Genomic DNA, 21,322 nt, shown 5'->3' on the forward strand with positions numbered 1-21,322 from the left:
TTTAAATACTTAAAATGGCGACGTTTTCTTTACTTGAACAGCGTGCAATAATTTGTTTTCTGAATTTGCGTGGTGTGAAACCAATTGAAATTCATCGACAGTTGAAGGAGACATTTGGTGATGGAGTTATGGATGTGTCGAAAGTGCGTTCGTGGGTGCGACAGTTAAATGAAGGCAGAACATTGTGTGACAACAAACCGAAACAACTTCGGGCTCACACAAGCCGGTCTGACGACATGATCGAGAAAGTGGAGAGAATTGTTTTGGGGGATCGCCGAATGACTGTTGAACAGATCGCCTCCAGAGTTGGCATTTCTGTGGGTTCTGTACACACAACCCTGCATGACGACCTGAAAATGCGAAAAGTGTCATCCAGGTGGGTGCCACGAATGCTGACGGACGACCACATGGCTGCCCGTGTGGCATGCTGCCAAGCAATGTTGACGCGCAATGACAGCATGAATGGGACTTTCTTTTCGTCGGTTGTGACAATGGATGAGACGTGGATGCCATTTTTCAATCCAGAAACAAAGCGCCAGTCAGCTCAATGGAAGCACACAGATTCACCGCCACCAAAAAAATTTCGGGTAACCGCCAGTGCTGAAAAAATGATGGCGTCCATGTTCTGGGACAGCGAGGGCGTAATCCTTACCCATTGCGTTCCAAAGGGCACTACGGTAACAGGTGCATCCTACGAAAATGTTTTGAAGAACAAATTCCTTCCTGCACTGCAACAAAAACGTCCGGGAAGGGCTGCGCGTGTGCTGTTTCACCAAGACAACGCACCCGCACATCGAGCTAACGTTACGCAACAGTTTCTTCGTGATAACAACTTTGAAGTGATTCCTCATTCTCCCTACTCACCTGACCTGGCTCCTAGTGACTTTTGGCTTTTTCCAACAATGAAAGACACTCTCCGTGGCCGCACATTCACCAGTCGTGCTGCTATTGCCGCAGCGATTTTCCAGTGGTCAAACAGACTTCTAAAGAAGCCTTCGCCGTTGCCCTGGAATCATGGCGTCAGCGTTGTGAAAAATGTGTACGTCTCCAGGGCGATTACGTCGAGAAGTAACGCCAGTTTCATCGATTTCGGTTGAGTAGCTAATTAGAAAAAAAATCGCAGGCCTTAGAACTTGAATGCACCTCGTATTGTCTGCCAGCTCATTAATTTTGTCTTGGTCTACCTCGTGCTGCCATACAACGGACATGTTTTGTACGGTGCTGACGTTGTGATCTATATCTGAAATGTTGCAAGGGGTCAGAGGATTGTATCCTGAGGAGCGGTGTCCAAGGGGTGTGTCTGTGACATTATGTTGTCAACTTCACTAAGTAAGATATCGAAGTCTGCTCACAATCAGAGTGTAAACACCAGTGATACATTACCGTAGTGACTTCCACTACTTTTCAATAACGTGCCTATTGGAATATCCGTTTCCTATAAATACTACATAAATCTGGTTTATGAGGAACTCTCTTCGCCCTTTCCCTATTCATTTTCCCGATTACGTCCACTAAGGTTGTAAGGTGTCACAACAGTTTGCTTTGACTGAGATTCGGGGGCAATCGAAAGTCTGTCGGTACACTATCATAAAATGGTGTTACTTTGTGAGAAACTTAAAGCTTTTTCTTATGGTGGTCTCTAGGTTCTGAAAAAAGTGAGTGAACTGTTGTAAAATACTGATGTATCCTTCTTGTACATTGTGATGTACTCTCCAGACTCAAATCTTTAATAATCACAGGTAAATTTACGAAAAAGTCACAATGTTGCCCCCTCAGGATGTGGCTGCTTTGGTGACAGCCATGTTTCTGCCTTTAAGCCATCGAAGAAAAATTATTTTCACGAAGTTGATACATAATTTCTATTGAGACAATGGATATAATCTTTAACACATGTGATTTTAGATGTAGGAATCACTTTTCATTTGCTATTATAAATTTTTTATCACAATCAAAATTGTTGATTGTTGATAGCCTGACTTCGGAGGGTCTATGACGTACAGAATTTTACTCATTGGGTATAAAATTTCATCTAGACCTTAGAGCGTCCCATAACGTTTACAGTGTAATCCTCGTTTCCGATATCAGTCACCTTTTTGAGGATCAAGGTTCACCATTCCCAAAGTCTGGGGGCTGTTTAATAAAATAATCTCATTGGTATCTCGAGACAACCGACACTTGAGCGTTCTCTGCATCTCACCTGATTGGGTCTTCATTGAAGTATTCCAAGCTATTTTCGGATTCGCAGAGAGAAATCCACGCCCTGCTGTTACTTGTCTGTTCATCTGTCATCTCCAGATAGACTTCTTCTGCGAGCATTTTAAAGCCTTTCGGGGAAGATTGCGCCTACTTCCGTGTGGTTTTCATTTCGGCTGATCTCGTCTATTTTGTGTCACAAAGTAACACCGCCAGGCGTTAATATTTTGGTTCATTTCTCATAACTCGCGTAACTATCATCTAGCTCACGTTATATTGCCCTGTAAAATAACCAACATATTAATAACGAAAAAGAGCTACTTCTGTTAGCTGGATCTTTGAGGCGAAACACTGCAGCCGTCAAAGTTTCCGAACCTCACACCAGTGGCTCAAAACTAAGTTCCAGCGAAGCGCCAGTGAACAATTAAGAGATACAACAGGTTCGTGAAGCAGCCACTAGACTCCAGAGCTGTGCAGACCACCTGTGAAGCAGCGTATACACATGCGAGCCGAGCCCGTGTACATCGCTCGCGGGTCGTTCGGAGCGAGTCAATACTGACGGTTTTTGCAGCGCTCAGGGTCAATGGGGCCGGCACTGCTGTACGCACTCACGAGCAGATTGGCTCAGGCGAGGCTCTTGGCGTCAGTTTTTCCCCCAAGCGGCCAATGAGCCACTAGCGAGCATGTTACCGGCAAGCACCTCAAAGTTCTCAAGGCAATCGGCGGATGCCACTGTTTGCCTCCTCGATCTCACTGATACACGGCGAGATTCGAAAAAATGGCTAAGTGCCAAAAAATTAATTCTTGCAGTCACAAAGTAACCGCATGGTAGACAGGTGTATCACGCCCGTTCACACCTTACTATTTAGCCAGACGCGCATCCAAGGTCTGGTTTTCGGGAGGGACACAGTTTTGTTTATTGTTACTGCTCTCCCCCCCCCCCCCCCCCGCCCCCTTTACCCATATGCAACTGCATCTTCCAGTCATCCCCTTTTTAACTTGATCCAGTCAGATGCCTAGGATTTTAATCCTAACAGTAGTAAAATACAGTGTATAAAATTTCATAAAATAAAATTAATAATAATAATTATTATTATCATTTGTTTATATCAGCGCTAAGTTCATTGCCTTAGAACAATTTCCAGGAAATCTAATTTCAGAAACGAACGCAATTTCCAAAGCTTAATCGAGACTCTTAGTTTTCAGGTGACTTTACTTTTCCAAAGCTGGTTGAGAAATTTGGAAATTGAGACACAAAAAATAGGAAAGTTTATAGTACAGTGTTCTTTGGAGGGAGTTTACGACTCCCACAAAACACTCCGTACCCTCCCCCCCCCCCCCTCAACCAACCCCTTCCTCAGCCTTGGATCTGCGTCTGAATCTAGCGTGTCTACCAAAATGGGTCATCTATATCTACGTTATTTCCCATGCTCATATCCACAAATGCTGTATTTATTCCCATTTCAGACACAATTCAAGCTACATAATCACAAGCCAAGCCAGACGTAGCATAACGAGGTACCTATGTGACAAACATCCGTATCACTATCATTATAGAGAATGTTACACTTACGTTTCACAAATGTTGTTCCGTGGTAAGCGTGGCAGTATGATGAGAGCTAATGCAATAAATAGTAAGAAATTTGTTGGTAAAACATACCGGAAATGGGGAAGCGAATTTCAAAGTGATCTGGATGACCGAAAAAAAGGGAAAAAGTCAGAGAGAAATTTTTGTATATTACAAATTCATTGTCTCTTTACCTTTGCTGGTCGAAATAATGAAGAGGAAAGCGGTACTGTCACTTGTTATTTGTTGTTGCACACACAATTTATTTTGGTCGTAGCGAGCTGCAATTTTCTCAAAGTAGTTGATACGTAGCGACCGCAACGTCTGAATCATTTTGGATATGGTATTTCTTTTCTTAAAGTCACAGTGTTCTTAGCGAAATAGCTCTGAAGGGTTATAATAGCTTACCTTGTTGTTTACTGAGAGCCAAATATATACCAGCACGCTTTAAAAGTTGCAGGGAAAAGAGTGAGGGAACTTCTGCCACCCAAAGAAATGGCAATCAATGATAATTAATGTTCGGCAAAATAGTGGACATTTCATGTGAGTCCGTCGAGGGGACGCTCGGTTTAAAATGATAGTTGTGGAGTGCGGTCTTGTATATTGTACTTAAACAGTGCGACTTAACTCGTGGTTCGTTAAGCGATATCTGCGGCCGCTGTTGAAAATCACACGATACACTGTGAGTAATGATGAATTACGCTAGATTTCGTAGATTAGCTAGCTGGTGACCTTCTCTGTTCTCGCTTGCTATTTCTGGGGATCGATTAAGTGTTGATTACAGACATCATGACACTAAGAACTACCAAATTTTTGGACCAGAGTGAAATCTAGAGGAAAATGCATGATGAAATATGAGCATGCAGCAGAAAACTCAGTACAAATAAAATCACCAACTCTAAGAAATGACGAAAGTTTGTAATTCAGTGATAAGAAAGATGCATAGTATAACAAGAGGTAAAGGCAGTACAGAACACAAGAATTAGCAAGACAGTTTGAAATGTGTATCATGAAGTATTTCATACAAACGCCAGGAAACACGTGGAAATTGTAGAGAAAGTAAGTAAATAGTTCATGCAAAAAGACCTGCAACCAAACTAATTACAATAAGTAAAAAAAAAAGCAATGAGAAGGAGAAGAAAAAGGAAAAGACGAGGAACTGATTTTTGATGATAGTGTCCAAGATGTCTAATTTCAATATACTTCAGCATCTTGCGCTTCCGTCCTCGTTTTCGCAACTAGTATTTGCTAGAAGCGAAGCCATGCGTAAGTGCTGGACGCTGAATGCAAATGGAAAAATTCTGCTATGATGAAATTCCAGAGTTTGTTTCACACACAATTTTACAAAACATATATTTTTAAACACTCGATGTCCAAACAGAAGCTGTAGCATCAACTGCCTTTGAAGCCTGGCAAATTTTTGTAAGGGGTCACTTGCCCACAAATGTATGTTTGACTACAAATACTTCCTGACCTTCATAACATATATGCATGTAAATTATGAGTTGTGTTATCCGGTCAGTTCTATAAAACTGTGATCAAATGGTGCTGCGTTCTATTGTTGTCATAGGCACAGTAACTGTCACTCTTTATTGACACTAGGAAAATTTAGTAACATTTAATGTTATAAATTAAGGTCACTTATGCTGCTTTCACTGAGTCATAATAGCTGGTTCTCTAACGCAGGCTTACTCTGTGGTTTGAAATGATGACTAAGGTTTGACAGCTGGTCGAGTGAAATTTTTAATATGGCGTGTCCCTTCGAGACATTTTACTTTCCATTTTCCAGTGGTGATTGAACGTAAAACATTAGTGGAAGACAGAGTATCGTTTTCGTCAATCTAAAATGGCAGTTTGTAATATTTGGTCAGAAAACTCCAGCAACTAGTAATGTAAATGAGGGTGAGGTTTTATTGTGTCTTCAATGAAATACAGATAAATAAAAAGGCTGTTAACGTTTGGCAGGACTACTTATAGGGATTAATTAAGGATTTAAATCACACGAGAAAAAAGTTTCGAGAATATCTCTGATAATATCCGTATCTTATAAAAGAGGCCTAAGGAGCGATGGTGGTGTTTTCGACTTATATAGTTATCATGCAAACTGGGGCTTCAGAGCAAGGCGAGGTACTTTTATCAAAACTGACACCATGTCTCAGGATCCGTGATGACAATTGTTATAATGAATCAACAAATGCCGTCTGGATCAGTATTTCTCTTTTTAATGATTACCGGATTCGATTTGTCCTGCAGATCATCTTTAGATCTGCCACCAGTGGTAAGAATGACATAAAACTTTCATGTCATTCATAGCACTGCTGACAAACTGCACACTGCGGCGCCACATCTGAAAATAGTCTGCTGGGCGGTTCGAAACCGACAATCGTTAATAAAAGAAATAGTGATCCAGATGGTGTTCGTTCATTCCAGGTATTTTTACATTATCAAACGTAGAGACTTAGTGGAAGAGTGTTTCTGATTGTCTTATCCTCATGAATACTGCGTTCCTTCTTTAAATACAACAGTCATACTTAACTGTAAGCAATTAGACACATTATGACAGAACTGAACTGGAACTGCAGCAGCGTCAGGAGAGATATTCCCTGAAAGTGTTGAAGAAGCTCCGATGACATCTTTCTTATGACCTTGAATGGTGATTACTGTGCTGTAGAAGAATTAAACATGGGCAAGGTGACTTTTAAAAATAGTTAATTCCATAAAGTGAACTTGTTTCTTAGCAACACTACAGATACAATATCTTCGCCGCGGCAGAATATCCTCGTGTTGAGAGTTTCCTGTGGTTTTCCTGAATCACTCCAGATCAGCGTCTGCCGGCTCTCCGTTCCCCCTCTGCATTGCCAGTCTTACCTTATGCGATGCCAGTCGCCCCCGACTCAGCGAGATTCTTAGCAATATGGGTGTCGTTCTGCTCATCAGGACCGTGAATACTTTCGATAACATTGAATTCAGAAGAAACTGGTCGCAAAAATGGCATCTCCTTCCGCTGCCGGTTTTTCCTAGTATGACCATTTAGCTTATAGCGAGAGGCAGAAATTCTCGTTGGAAAAGAAAGAATGGAAGGAAGATGATTAGGGTAAGCATTCCGTCGACAAAGGGCCATTAGAGGCGGAACACAAGCTCGGACTGGGGAAGGAAGAGACCCGCGTGCTTTTCTAAGGAACCATCTCTGTATTTGGTTTTAGTCATTTAGGGAAACCACGGGAAACTTTCATCTCGATGGGCGGAGAGAGGGTTTGACCCGTCGCCGCCTCCTGCACAAATCCAGCGTCTTAACCTCTACGCCATCTCGTTCGAGTTCGTATGGAGCAAAAGAACCGATTTCATGTTCCTGACGATGAAAAATGAAATCAGATAAATTATGGATAGTTCTCATAAAACGAACTGCTACGTTCTTGACATGGGGCAACGCAACGGAGATGAATCGTAAATTCAGCCAAACAGCTCTCTCTTCGATCGGCTTTGAAGGGCAAATCTCTGTCATAGGAATAAAAAAGTTATTCGAAATATACAAGCCACACAGCAAAAATGAAATGATTGTTTAAACGATATGTATAGACGTTAAAACATTAGAAATGATATGCCTAAGGAGAAGGAAAATCTATCGCGTTGATATTTGCCACTGGTACCGATCCGTATATTTTATATCGAGGAAGGAAGAAGGGTCTAGAGCTCAACGTTCCGTCGACATCGGCGTTATTTGCGTAAGCTCAGCTGGACAAATACGGAATAAGACATCAGCCAATGTTTAGGTGAAGCAATGATCTGCAGTTGTTTAGGGGAAACCAGAGTGTCTGGACGGAGATTTGAACTACCTCCTCCGCAATAAAACGGCGCCAGGAGTGTCTTCATCACCCAGTCTTTATTGGAAAAAAGGGGAGATAACTTCCGTCATCTTCTTCGGAGCCACGATAGAGAAATAAATTTATGAGTCGATTTATGCAGGCAGACTGCATGGAACCCGATATTCGTTTTTTTTCTCTAGAAGATAAAAAAGATATTGGTCCTGTCCGAAGATTTCAGCGCCATAAGGGATTATAGTAAAGCCTTTAAGTAACAACTATAAAAGTTTCAATTTTGTAATGATTGTGATCCGTTTTAAAGCGTTTACCATCTTGTAGTTTACGGATGACAGTGCAGAAAATGTTGCCCACTCCAACTTTGAAATTGGCACGACATTTCTGTTTGTAATTTATGGTAGCAAATTTTTACGATAGCGCAATTACTTACTGTTCAACTAATTAGTTGATGGGGCAGGTGCAGGGATAATGTAGCTTAAAACATCCTTTGTATGTCAGGCTCAATATTCAGTGATAGGCGGTAAACTGATGAGACACCCATTTGGTCTTCATTTCAAAGTCCGTTTCAAGCAGCAGATATAGTCCAGCTTTCGACTGAAGTCTCCGTTAACGGCTGTCAAGTGATACAGAAAGGAATTCTAGATTTTAATGTTGTTGGAGACGGGGCACTAGTTCTCCTGGTCAAGGACGAAAGCAGTTGTGGTCTTGTAGACGGGCGTAAGTGTTCTAGGGAAAGCAAGAAAGTACGAGAACGGAGATCTAAACCCAGCTTCAGCGAAAAATGAGTCCATTGTTTTGGCCAACGCTCAGCTTTACACGGTTAAAGCAGTAGGACTCATTTATCTAGGCCGGAACCTCCAACTCGCCACAAGTGAGAAAGGAAAACATGGCCTTATGCGCCAGTGGAATGACCACCGTTAACATTAGCAACACGTAATATGTACTTAGCACTCCTTTTAACGTGAACAACTAACATTTCTGAAACGTTTCAAAATGACGATTCCTCGCTAATGACATGGTCGACAAGACGCCAAACTCCCGCTCCCCTTTCGACATTTTCCGTAAGTGACGGTGCTCAAAGAGGACTTCAAATGATAAGTTACACATTACATGGTAGGCAAGTAACTTTTATTGAATGTTGCACTACACTTCAAAGTAACACAAATGTATGACACTACTTTTCAACAGTCACCAGGTCTGTGTAAACAATGGTCGGAAGTTTCTACCATTCACTGAACTACTCAGCGGTGGAAATGTCATTGGAGAGCCACTGTGCGGAAGTACTCATCACTGGAAAATTTGGAGTTGTGGCGAATCAGTTCCTCGATGATATGAACACTGTCGTCCGAGGTCGATGTCGATGGCCTTCCTTCGCGATCAGCATAATACACTTCTGTACGCCTTGGTCCAATTTTTTTGGCACCGTTTCATTACGGCAGGGCGCGACAATGTGTTTGTTCTATATACCATCAGAACTTCACTGTGGATCTACGTAGAATTTAGACGTTTTCCCTACAATAATCGGAATGTCCCACGCATTTCAACATATACCCAGAACGTGTACTATCTTCTGGAAATGCGGCACTCTTGTTAAACAATGGTCGTATCGCGAGACGACACGCGTAACTTACTTTTTTTTTTGAAATCCTAAAGTATTTTTCTGTATTTGTAACATTCAATTTCATCAACCTAGATAGTCGACCAAGCTTTTTTCTTTTCTTTTGCACCAGAACGGCATAACAGTTTGAAGGCATTTAATAATTCTTGAATGGGGAAGTGCAATGATATAACACATGAAAATGTGTTCGAAGTTTTCGTAAAAAGAGTCGGAGAATGTGCCAAATATGCGACAGAAATCTGCCGAAGCATCTCTGTTTTGCTACTGTTGTGATGTAAATATTGCTTAAAGCGATAGAAGCAGCGTCGTGGCAGCAGACGTTGCCTAAGAAATAGCACTGGTTTTGTGAAAAGTGTTCAATTTGAGTATTGACATGGTTCCTTACAACAAAAGAGTCAGTACTGCTGACATTAATAATGAAAAGCTATTTGTCGTGGCGTGCAAACGTCTTGCGAGTGTGAACTGTGCCCCAAAACTGTAACAAGTTTCACCAAAATTGATGAACTGTATGACAGTTGCCGAGCATTTCACAACACAAGTGTTCTTTCGCTCTGTTAGAATACATCTTGTGCGAGCTCTGGCACAAAAGAATAGAGTCTGATGGTAAAAATTTAAGTACTTAACAGATATCTGTTAGTGGTGGTTACGACCGCTTCAGAGCAAACTCGTCTCCGTCCAACGAAGCGCGAGAACATTTCTGTAATAAGCTGCTTGTCTACTGCTACTGAGTTGACTGATTCTGATGAAATCTGTCACAAACTAAGTACACAGTTGAAGACCAAAACACTCTCGCATTAATAAGCTACGCCAGGCAGTTTCTGAGTAAAGCGAGTAGGCTCACGTCTTCGTGGCGTGCTGGACAAACGCGAACGTCTGTACTGACGAAATATCGAATATCGCCAAAAAACGGTATTTCTTTCCGTTAATAAGAAACACAGCTGCTTCAATTTCTCTGTAGGTAAAAAGTTATCTGTATAGAAAAATATTTGCCACCACACGTACTACTGCCGAAATCCTTGTTTCGAAGTATTAAATAGTTTCGTACATACAGAACGCGCAGGTAATATGAAATACCTTATGTAAGTACAGTACCATGAAGTATACGGTTGTGGAATACTTTCCGCATTGGTACCTCCGAGCGTCTCTCTTCGAACACGTCACCAAACAAAGACTTTTTTCTTGGGCTGAAAAATCCGAGCAGATCCTAATCGTCTGCAGGGCGCCGGTTTCGAAACCAAAGACAGCCCTGCCAATTGCTGCCCTCAGGACCATCTAATAATATGGCGGCTCCACGAGCTAATGAGATCGTAAGGTTTACGCGCCGAATTGCCAAGCGAGCGAGTTGACGCAGTGCACTGGATTCACAGTCAGGAAAAGCGAGATTCAAATCCACGTAGGGCGATCCATATTTAGCTGTTCTGTGGTTTCACAGGCCACTTAAGGCGAATCCTAAGATGGTTCCTTCGAAAACTGCGTGGTCGATGTTCCTCCCTATTCTTGTCCGATTTGGTCACCGCCTCTTATGACCCTAATGACTTTGACATCAGTGACGCATTAAACCCTAATCTTACTTCCTTCGAATCATTACTACGAATGACTTTTATCGTGTCCACATCGGGCGTTACTGGATACAAGTAGAGGATGATTATATCTGAAACAGCAACTAGTCGCAATGTATGGTCTTAAATTATATATTTTTCCAGAAGCCAGCTTACATCACGAATTATATATAGATCGTGGCCGAGTTGCAGGTGTGTCGTGGAAGCGACATGAATGTGTGAAATCTGGAAAAGAACAAGGAAAACACATTTTATGCGCAAGTGTGAATTAACTCTATTCAAAAAGTACATCAGGTTTTGATAACACTAGGCATAAACTATGTTCCTTTCGGATGGTGTTGGTGCATAACCGATGTTTCATGAACGTTTTATCTTCGAGATATCGCACTTTCATTGCACCACGGTTACAACTTGTGTTGGTGGAGAATCATCAAGTAGTATCTCGTTACTGAAGTACCGTTTTGTTATAAGTTTAAAAGGGTTGTATGGGAATACTTTAGCGATTGCGTAAAGCTAAAATCCACGTTTTGGTGCAGCAACCCGAGGAGATATTGGCCATAGTCGCTGATTCGTCCACACTGACTGTTAGTAACTGTTTCACAGTAGTACATTAGAAAGAACACATCACACTTGTGATATGTGCGCAAAGTTCACGAAACTTCAAAACTAAACATACTGCCGTGTAGGAGCATGAAACGTAATGAAACTGTTAATTTACACGACACTGTATGAGAGCACTTCCATATTGATTTGGATCTGCGCTGAAGTTGACTTAGATACAGCCTTTCCGGTACACGACTGTTACGATGTTAAGAAGCTGCGATTTCCTGTTGAAACTGCGCTAACGATGTGTGTGATAATACTGATCGTTGACAAGGACACTGTCTAGAACCAGTTTACTTCACACAAATAGCTCTGTCTTCCTTGTGACTTACGAACATAGACGGTTAGACCCCACCGAACTATTTTTCCTTAAGTTCTACCTCTGACGGTGACTAATCGAGGCTGTTTTCCCAGAAAGACAGAAGTCATTTCGCTCTGCAGTCTGAAAAGAAGACGGACACAATTGTGAGGCAATGTCACGATAATTGAAGGGCTGACATACGACACTATGCTTGATGATCTGGAGCATTGAAAAAGGAATTTAGAAAGCATGTTTGTGGCCCTGTTTCATCAAAATGACTACGACTTTCTGTCTGACGAGAAAAGAGAAACGACATTACTAAGCATAAACTACGTTATTTTCGTATGCTGTTGGTGCATAAACGATGCTTCATCAGCGTTTTATCTGCAAGAAATATACTGAACAGCAAACCACGACATTCAGAGACAAGAAACATTCCGCATCAACAGCTACTTAACATCAGGACGACGTCACTTCTTTTCCAGCTACGCCTGCCAGAAAAGTTACACTGCCGACATTCCATCTGTAATCTTTTATAATATTTTAGAGGGATGTCGAGAGCTAGCCGCGATTTAAGGAAAAATTTGAGAGTTTCACTGACAACACAACGCTGTTAAGTGTCAACAAACAGGCGTTCCTTCGCGGATATATAGAACAATAAGACAGGCTACACCTTCTATCATATTTCAGCGATAATCTCGAGTTATGAGGAAACAGAGAGGATGCTGTATTTGGGTTAAGCAGTTAAGAATATGTATCGCATGTCCTAAAAATTTAAACGCAAGTTTAGTTACTGTAAACCAAGTATGGAGGCGTTGCGTAATAATAGGAGGTCGTGCTGAAAAGCAATGCCGCCGAAATGTTTTATCTGTTCTCAAAATAGGTTGACGTATTGTATTGTATTGGATGTTAACCGGAGACCTAGAAACGATGGAGAGGCTCCGCCCCCGCCGCAGCGGTCCACTACCCCACGACGACTACGGTAGTTCACTTCACCCCTCCGCCGCCCACACCGAACCCAGGGTTATTGTGCGGTTCGGCCCCCGGTGGAACCCCCAGTGAACGTCTCACACCAGACGAGTGTAACCCCTATGTTTGTGTGGTAGAGTAATTATGGTATACGCGTACGTGGAGACGGTGTTTGCGCAGCAATCGCCGACATAGAGTACCTGAGGCGGAATAAGGGGAAGCAGCCCGCATTCGCCGAGGCAGATGGAAAACCGCCTAAAAACCATCCACAGACTGGCCAGTTCACCGGACCTCGACACAAATCCGCCGGGCGGATTCGTGCCGGGGACCAGGCGCTCCTTCCCGCCCGGAAAGCCATGCCTTAGACCGCACGGCTAACCGAGCGGGCCTAGGTTGAGGTATTACATGTCATGCATATTACTCGGTCGACTTCCCCACTTAGCTGATGCAAAGTGCCACGCACTGTCGCTAGAGGGCTCCGAAATGTAAAGTGTAACTTGGCGGTGTGTAACGTAACTACAGCGTGACTATTAATGAACTACGGGAAAAGGAACGTAAATTAGTTACGATCTACGGCGTGCACACACTTTATTCAACGTGTAAACGGTCACTACAGATATTCGGATTTAAGTTATGACATGTTCGATATGCCTGCCAACATTGGCGATCATGTGGTGCAGAGGGATAGCGAAATACTGCATGACCAGCTGAAGTGTCGGAACATCGATGCTGTCGATGACCTACTGAATGGCCTTTTTCAGCTCAGTAATTGTTTTGAGGTTATTGCTGTACACCTTGACTTTAATATAGCCCCACAAAAAGGAGTCGTACGTGATCAGATCCGGATAATATGGTGGCCAATCGAAGCCCATGCCAGTGGCCTATGAGTACCCCAGAACCAGGATGAGGTCCCCAGAGTGCTCCTCTAGGACATCAAACATTCTCCTGTTTCGATGGGGTCGAGCTACGTCTTGCATGAACCACATCGTGTCGAAATCAGGGTCACTTTGGATAATGGGGATGAAATCATCTTCCAAAACCTTCACACACTGTTTGGTAGTCATCCTGCCCTTAAGCAAAATACCAACGATTATTCCGTGACTGGACACTGCACACCACACAGTCACGGTTGAGGGTGAAGAGACTTCTCGATCGTGAAATGCGGATTCTCAGTCCCCCAAATGCGCCAGTTTTACTTATTGACGACCCCATCCAAATGAAAGTGGGCTTCGTCGCTAAACCATGAGCATTCTATTTCTTATCATGCACCGCGGCCAACCGTGTAGTTTGAACGTCCTAACGCAAACCACTCAGAAGTTATGACAATGTTATTTCATATAGTTCATTAATTGTCACCTTGTATGTCGACGCATGAGAACCAGCGTGCTGTAATCGAGTTTCCAACAACAGGAAACATGCCTCCACATGAAATCCATAGAAGAATGAAAGCTGTGTACGGCGATGAACGCATCGACATTAGTGTTGTGCGACGTTGGGTTGTTCATACTCGTAATGAAAAAACGGTTGGACTAACCTCAACGTGTGTGACAGAGCTCGAAATGGGCGACCACGTACGGCAACCGAGAGACTCATCGGAATCGGGTTGATGAACTCATGAGATAAAATTGTCGGATAACATAGACACAGCTCTTAGGAAAGTGTGGCATATCACGAGAGCGTGTATAGGCCATCACTGCAGAACTGCGGTACAGAAAACTGTGTGAACCGTGGGTGCCTCGAATGCTCACTCCTGACACGAAACAGAGGAGACTGGACATGTGTGAACAATTTCTGTTGGGTTTTGAGCAATCCAATTCCTTGGGTTTGCCTTCATCGATCATTCTCCATACAAGTCATGGAAATTAGACACAGAATACAAACTTGGCTCGGGGGAGGATACGGAAGGATACTGGACATGTACTTTTCAAAGGAACCATCTCTGGACTTGCCTCAATCGATATTAGGAAAGCATAGTTTATCAGGATTAAGCACTATGTGATTCGCCATCACTGACATTTTCATCGCCAGCAAATTCTGTAAGACGGAAACAGAGACAATCTACGCACTGCAGCGGACGTTAGAGGGAAAGCTGATGGACCATTGTGAAGATTACCACTAGGCCTGTCCACTTGATCTGTTTCTCATACATAGACTAGGCTTGAAAGAAAGAGAAAACAAATTGAGAATAGAACCTGATGAACCGTATAAAACGAGGTTATTAGAGACATAGTTCATGCTTAGAATGGACAATGAACCATCCAAGCATACGCCTTTAGCAATTTATGGAAGCCACAGAAAATTTATAGATGGACGCCCGGACAAGAATTTGAGCTGTGTGCCTCCAGAATGAGAAAAACGAGACGAGATTAGTGTTTAAAGTCATGGATATTAGACACAGAATACAAACTTGGCTCGGGGGGAGGATAGGGAAGGATACTGGACATGTACGTTTCAAAGGAACCATCTCTGGACTTGCCTCATCAATATTAGGAAAGCACAGGAAACATAAACCTAGCTGACCAGACTGGGAATTGAACCCTAGGTCACCTAAATGCAAGTCTAGAATACTAATCACTGGATACCCAGGCTGGGGAGGATGTGTTGGATCAGCAAGTAGCATTTTAATTTATATAGAGAATGCATCCCTGCCTAAGGTTCCGAAGCAAGTTTTATAGTCTAGTGCGAAAGCCTGTAACAGGTCGCTTTTCGATATCAGATAAGAAATTGAGAAACCTCAGATACTCAAAGACAAAGCAAAACAGTACCTCATTAGTAGCTCGTCCTATTAAGGGCCAGAATATCTGTACTCAGGCTCTGCAATTATACGAGTGTAGCTGATAGTGCGATGTCTAAACCTACATAAATGCTTAATTTGAAGTATTACATAACAATAGCTGTTGAGATGTGTAGGAAGAGCAGTGGTTTCGTTCACAGCAACTGCTTTTCTCTTAATATAATCAGTAATACCAACATAAAGTAATCTAGTTTTCTTTCCCATAATCATCAGTGAAAATAGATTAGCACTAATCACAATTTTTTGTTAGAATTTTTCACATATGTTGCCTGCAGTGTAAAACAGTTGTGGAATTTTTGCCACATCTCTGCCAACATGTTATTATACTTTTTGTTATCCTTCAACGTACAGTATAGAAAGATTCATCTAGTAAGATGCGTACCGTCGCATGATGCGTCGGATGGTCTTAGAGCGGGAGAACGGTGGGGTGCGTAGAAGCGGCTGTATCGTGCTGAAACCTCTGAAGACAGCGGGGATTCACCTACGATGCTTGGCGCCAAGAAGAGTATCTTTCATTATTTGAATTTATTGTTTAAATGTTAATATACATCTCCAAACGTGCTGCTGCCGTTACATATGTTGATGACTTGTTAACAATAATTTCAATAATTTTCAATTAATACTCAGAAACTAATTGTAATTTCAGTTACTATTAACAACCATTGTGGACAAGATAAACCAATCACGGGATTACCCTGAGCGGGCCGGCGCCAAACTAGAGTATTAGGATAACTCGCTACGAGTTTACGATCAGCTTCCGAAGAGACAACACGTGAATCCGTGTATGAAGTGCGATCTCATTTAAAAGGGAATAATCTGTTGGAAGTTGTCGAGGATGATGCACATACGCGATCTCATGCTTATTTTATGATCAAGCAGAGGAATTCGCGATCAGTTTCCGAAGTGGTAACACGTTATTCAGTGTGTAAAGTGCGATTTCGCGTTAAGAAGGAACAATTTGTTAAAAGTTGCCTAGAAAAATCCGCAAGTGTGATTTAATGCTCATCTTAAGATCGTGAGAAGTGTTATCTATGATCAGTTTCCAGAAACGTTGCTGTGGACATGAATAGTGGACAGGCTTTAGGAATCTTTTTCTTGGTTTTGTGATTTTATGAGCAAAAAGGATCAAGTGGCATCCTGTTATTTCGCAATTATGATTTTAGCAGCGTTGAGATTTTCGCATACTGACACTTTGTTATGCACTGTTTATTGCATGCACTTTAGAGTCAGCGGTAGGCGGAAAAGAAACCAACTGGGACGATGACTACGAGTTATATTTACAAGATAAGAGGTAAGCAAGTTGCCTCCAATTGGGCTAGGAGATTTGGGTGTGGATGTTACATTCAGGAATTCACCATGTGTGATGCACGTGGCATATATTTCTGGTGGAAAGTGTCACATTCAGGAACACATGGATGTTCATAAATATTACACCTTGGAAACCCTCATAAATAAGACATAGTGTGGAAAGGAGGTCGATAGCGTGCATCTTTACTTGTGCCTAACCTAGCAAACTTGTCAGTGAGTCGGCTTTAAATATCAAGCGTCGGTAACAATATATAGCAAAACAATACATAGCGACTGGTTGCTGCTTCTGATAGAATTGTTCTGTGTATGAAAGAATTGCTGGTATTCCTAACAGACTATTGTCAAACGCAAAGAATACATCGTCGACTCAATAAGTTTTTGGGCCGTGTTTCTGCCAGAGAAACAAATGGCGTTATTACTCGAGTAAGTAGGGAACTACCGGTAATTAGACTGAAATTTCCTGTACTAACAATAATTTTGTTTGTCGTGGTTGATCAACAGTCTGTTTCGAGTACACGTGGTCTGCGACGATGATTGTTTATTTGTTACCGTTGTTTTCTGACCCATCCCCGCGTTACTATGTTTTTGAGCAAAAGAGGAATAACAGTCCTTAACACTCCCAGATTCATCTAATTTGGACCCATCAGAATTTGTGTTGTTCGTGCTCTTGTCCAAACTCAAATCTGAATTCAACGGAAAGTGTATGGCAAGGGAAGGTTACCATACTGAACTACTACGATGATAAGTTTTTAACATAATTTTGCTTGGAGGAAATCCAGTAAGTTACTGAAACTTTGTAAGGTCAAAAATCGTGTTGTACTACGGTCGGCTGCTTTGAAAATCTTTATTGTTGCTACCAATTTTGATTGTTACTAGTCATTATCAGGCACAAGAAATTTTTCAATTACAGTGTGTGTGTGTGTGTGTGTGTGTGTGTGTGTGTGTACATATATGACGTTTTATCTCACAGTGCATAACGTCACAAATATGAAATAGCTAACATAACTAAATATGAAGATTTTAAACATTGTTTATTGCTGTTAATCGAGGTTCAGCCGTGAAACAACTATGGTGCTCCAAGAGCTGACGAGTTTCCAGAGGTTGAATGCGGTGTACTATTGCATTACTGATATGGTGGACCTTTTTAACAACGTTTAAATTTTATGTTTTCAGTTATGACTGACACTTCGTGTTTTCTATGTTATGTGGAATGATATGAGACGTCATGTGTGTATCCACACAGAGAGTGAGTGAAACATTTCCTTACCTGATAAAGATTAATAACAACCGACGCTGGTAGCAATAATAAATGTTTCCATAACAGTTGACGATGGTACATGATTTTAGACAAGTACCTACAAGTTCTGTGCACCAGCTACTGTAAACTAGTGTAAAGCTCTCATCAACCAAATGGTTGGTTTTTGAACAGAATACAGGTATGCTTCATCCAGTGCTTTAGGTGAATGGGAACGGGTGGGAACGGCGTTCCCAGGAATATTTATGCCAAACCACGACTACATCAATTTTATTACAATCAATAACCATGAAATTTATTGAACGCAAGGTAAATTCTGTTTTCCCATGACTGCAGTCTACAGCTACATTAGTGCGATGATAGCTGTACAAGTGTTAACTTCATTTTCATTGGAGGTTGGAAATGGTATTAGTACCCGAATTTGTGAAGTGGCCCATGTGGTGACTGAAGAGTAAATAACTATACTTTTGTATCATTTTCTGATTTCGCCATCATGAGTTTGATGAAGTGGCTGAAGAAAAAACCAACCACGTAAGTAAGAAGTAAACTACTGGGCGGTTAAAATTAAACTGACAGATTTCGAGTGCTCTAGTGTGGGCGTATACGTCGCAGGACACTGAAACATTGGAGGTATGTTCATTAATCGGTGCGACCGAGGAGAATGCTGACAAAAATAATAGTTCTACTTTCTGCCACCAGGTGTAAATATTGCGCTGTAAGCAGTCAGAACGTGGTGTGGGCGCAGGTAAAGGGAAGGATCGATCAAAGACGTGATAACGGTTGTTTTGGCATGTTTATTAGTGTGTGGCCACGAGGTAAAACATGTGTTTAAAATTGTCTCTCAACTCAGCAACGTACTGGATCCATTACATGGCATGGTCGACAGTTGCTCACCCTGTATCCGGTGTAATCAGAGTGATATGTCGTCGTATGCTATCATTCAGACCATAAATAGTACTGATACATCCCTGATAGACACGATCTTTCATATACCCCCACAGTCAGAAGTCACATGATTTACGTCAGCAGATATGGAAGACCACACATCTTGAAATTGCCTATAGATGATGTGGTCGTTACCGAAAATCTTTCACCTGGAAAGTGATATGTCGTGTCGCCCCATAGTGCATGAAAATAGTGATGTGCACACAGTTGCGGTTTTGAAAAGATGGACTTATGTGTTGCACAAAGAGGCCCTTATAACGTGCAGATGTCACTATACACCTAATAGGCATGTCAGGTGTCTTGTTCCCGAAGAAAAACGGGCCGTGAATGAAGGAGTTTATGAAACCACACCGCAGAGTCACATAAGATGAGTACAGTGGGTGTACCTGCAAAGCACTGGCGGAGCAGAACTCCATATGCGACAGTTCTGTGCAAAAAAGCCATTGCGTTTCATACGGAAAACTTCTACCTTCATAACCCTTAACAACAAGAGCCACTTCTCAAGAGACAACAAAGCGTGTCGCCAAGCGACAAACAGCACACTGACGTCAAAATGGGAAACATTTCGTATTATGACAGCTTACAACGCCATATTTTCACCTTGTGGCAAAAAGGGGGAATATTATTTTTCAGCATACTCTGCAAACGCACTGATTAATGATCATACCTACAATTTTTCAGTGACCTGCGATGTATACAACACACACTGCAGCACTCGGAACACTCTCAGTTCAATTATAATTACCTGGTAGCATTAGAAAGCAGCGTGTTGAGAAATTAAACAGCACACGTGTTACTGAAAATCAGTGACTGACTATGAAGAAAATGATCAGATGTTGTGACTTGCGAAACTTCAGATATTCCAGATTGTTAGAATGAAGAACAGTACAAATATTTCACTTCAGAATATTCATGGCTTGTAGTGAAGAACAGATTTCTAGGATGACATGTTTACAGTGAAATCAATGCACTTTTCAACAAAAGAAAAGAAAATTCTAGTTTGAGGGAAAAAATCCACGTACATAAGACTCTGGTTTAAAATAGAGCTTGTGAGTCAATAAGAACTGAAGGCAACAAATGATATCTCAGTACCACTGGAGACAACATGAATGCTAAACATTCAGAAGTTGTGGTTGGGATTTAATACTATGGAACTACTACATTAAAGGTACGTTACCACACATATTTCCTTCCAGCCGAAGCACTGGCTTCAGCTACATCTACCTACATACCCTGCAAGACACCGAACACAGCACTGAAGAGGGTATGTAGTCCCAATATTATAGATTTTCTTTCCTATTCCATTCGCGTAATGGGCAAGGGAAAAATAACTGTCTGCATGTCCCTTTATACGCCCTGATCTCTCATGATCCTTGTGTGTGTATGGTGTATTGAACCGGGGACCTAGAAACGACGGAGAGGCTTTGTCTCGCCATAGCCCTCAGTGGTTTACAACCCCACAAAAGGCCACAGCAGCCCACCCACCCCACCGCCGCCCCACACCGAACCCACGGTTGTTGTCCGGTTCTGCCCCCAGTGGATCCCCCCTGTGAACGTCTCATACCAGACGAGCATAACTCCAAATGTTTCCGTGGTAGAGTAATGATGGTGTACGCGTACGTGGAGACAGTGTTTGCGCAGCAATCGCCGACATAATGTAACTGGGGCAGAATAAGGGGAACCATCCCGCATTCGCCGAGGCAGATGGAAAACCGCCTTAAAAACCATCCACAGGCTGGCCGGCCGGCAAAACGGACCTCGACACTAATCCGGCGGGCGGATTCGTGCCGGGGACGCTCGGGAAGCAGCGCGTTAGACCGCGCGGCTAGCCCTTACTCGAGGTATAACTGCAGTCAAAGTTCTCTAAATTTATCTTAGAGGTTTTCGCGAGATCTACACGATCTTTCTTTCTAGGATTCCCTTATATTTCCAGAGCATTTATGTCATACTTCCATGTGGGCCATATCAGTCTGTGATTATCATAACAGTGTATCTCTGAATTGGTTAGATGTCTATTGTTACGCCTTGACGAGGGCTACAAACACTGGAACAATATTCTAAAACTGGTCGCAGCGTTGCCTCGTATGCGATTTTCTTAACAGATACAGTGCATTTTCCCAGAATACACCCGACAAACCAAAATCTTCTATTCCCTTTCTGTAATACTGATTTTACGTCGTCGCCCCATCTCATAGTTTCTTAGTACTATCGCTACATACGCGATTTGACGTTCTCGGGATGTTCACAATCTTGTAATCAGATACCACTGGATTATTTCTCTTTGTTACGGGCACTTTTTCACTTATATGTATAACTCAAGGCGAAAAATAGCTCAGACTCCTTTATTAGGATCGTACTTTACTAGGCGTGGATTTGGAGGCGGAATGCCGTT

General features: G+C 42.2%; 1 protein-coding gene across 7 annotated transcripts in view; it reads right to left on the reverse strand.

The window, feature by feature from the left end:
- Positions 1 to 21,322, reverse strand: part of LOC126297890 (uncharacterized) — a 2,130,251-nt gene that overhangs the window by 125,150 nt on the left and 1,983,779 nt on the right. The gene's annotated exons all lie outside the window — the stretch shown is intronic.

The sequence above is a fragment of the Schistocerca gregaria genome, chromosome X (assembly GCF_023897955.1).
Source record: "Schistocerca gregaria isolate iqSchGreg1 chromosome X, iqSchGreg1.2, whole genome shotgun sequence".
NCBI classification, from domain to species: domain Eukaryota; kingdom Metazoa; phylum Arthropoda; class Insecta; order Orthoptera; family Acrididae; genus Schistocerca; species Schistocerca gregaria.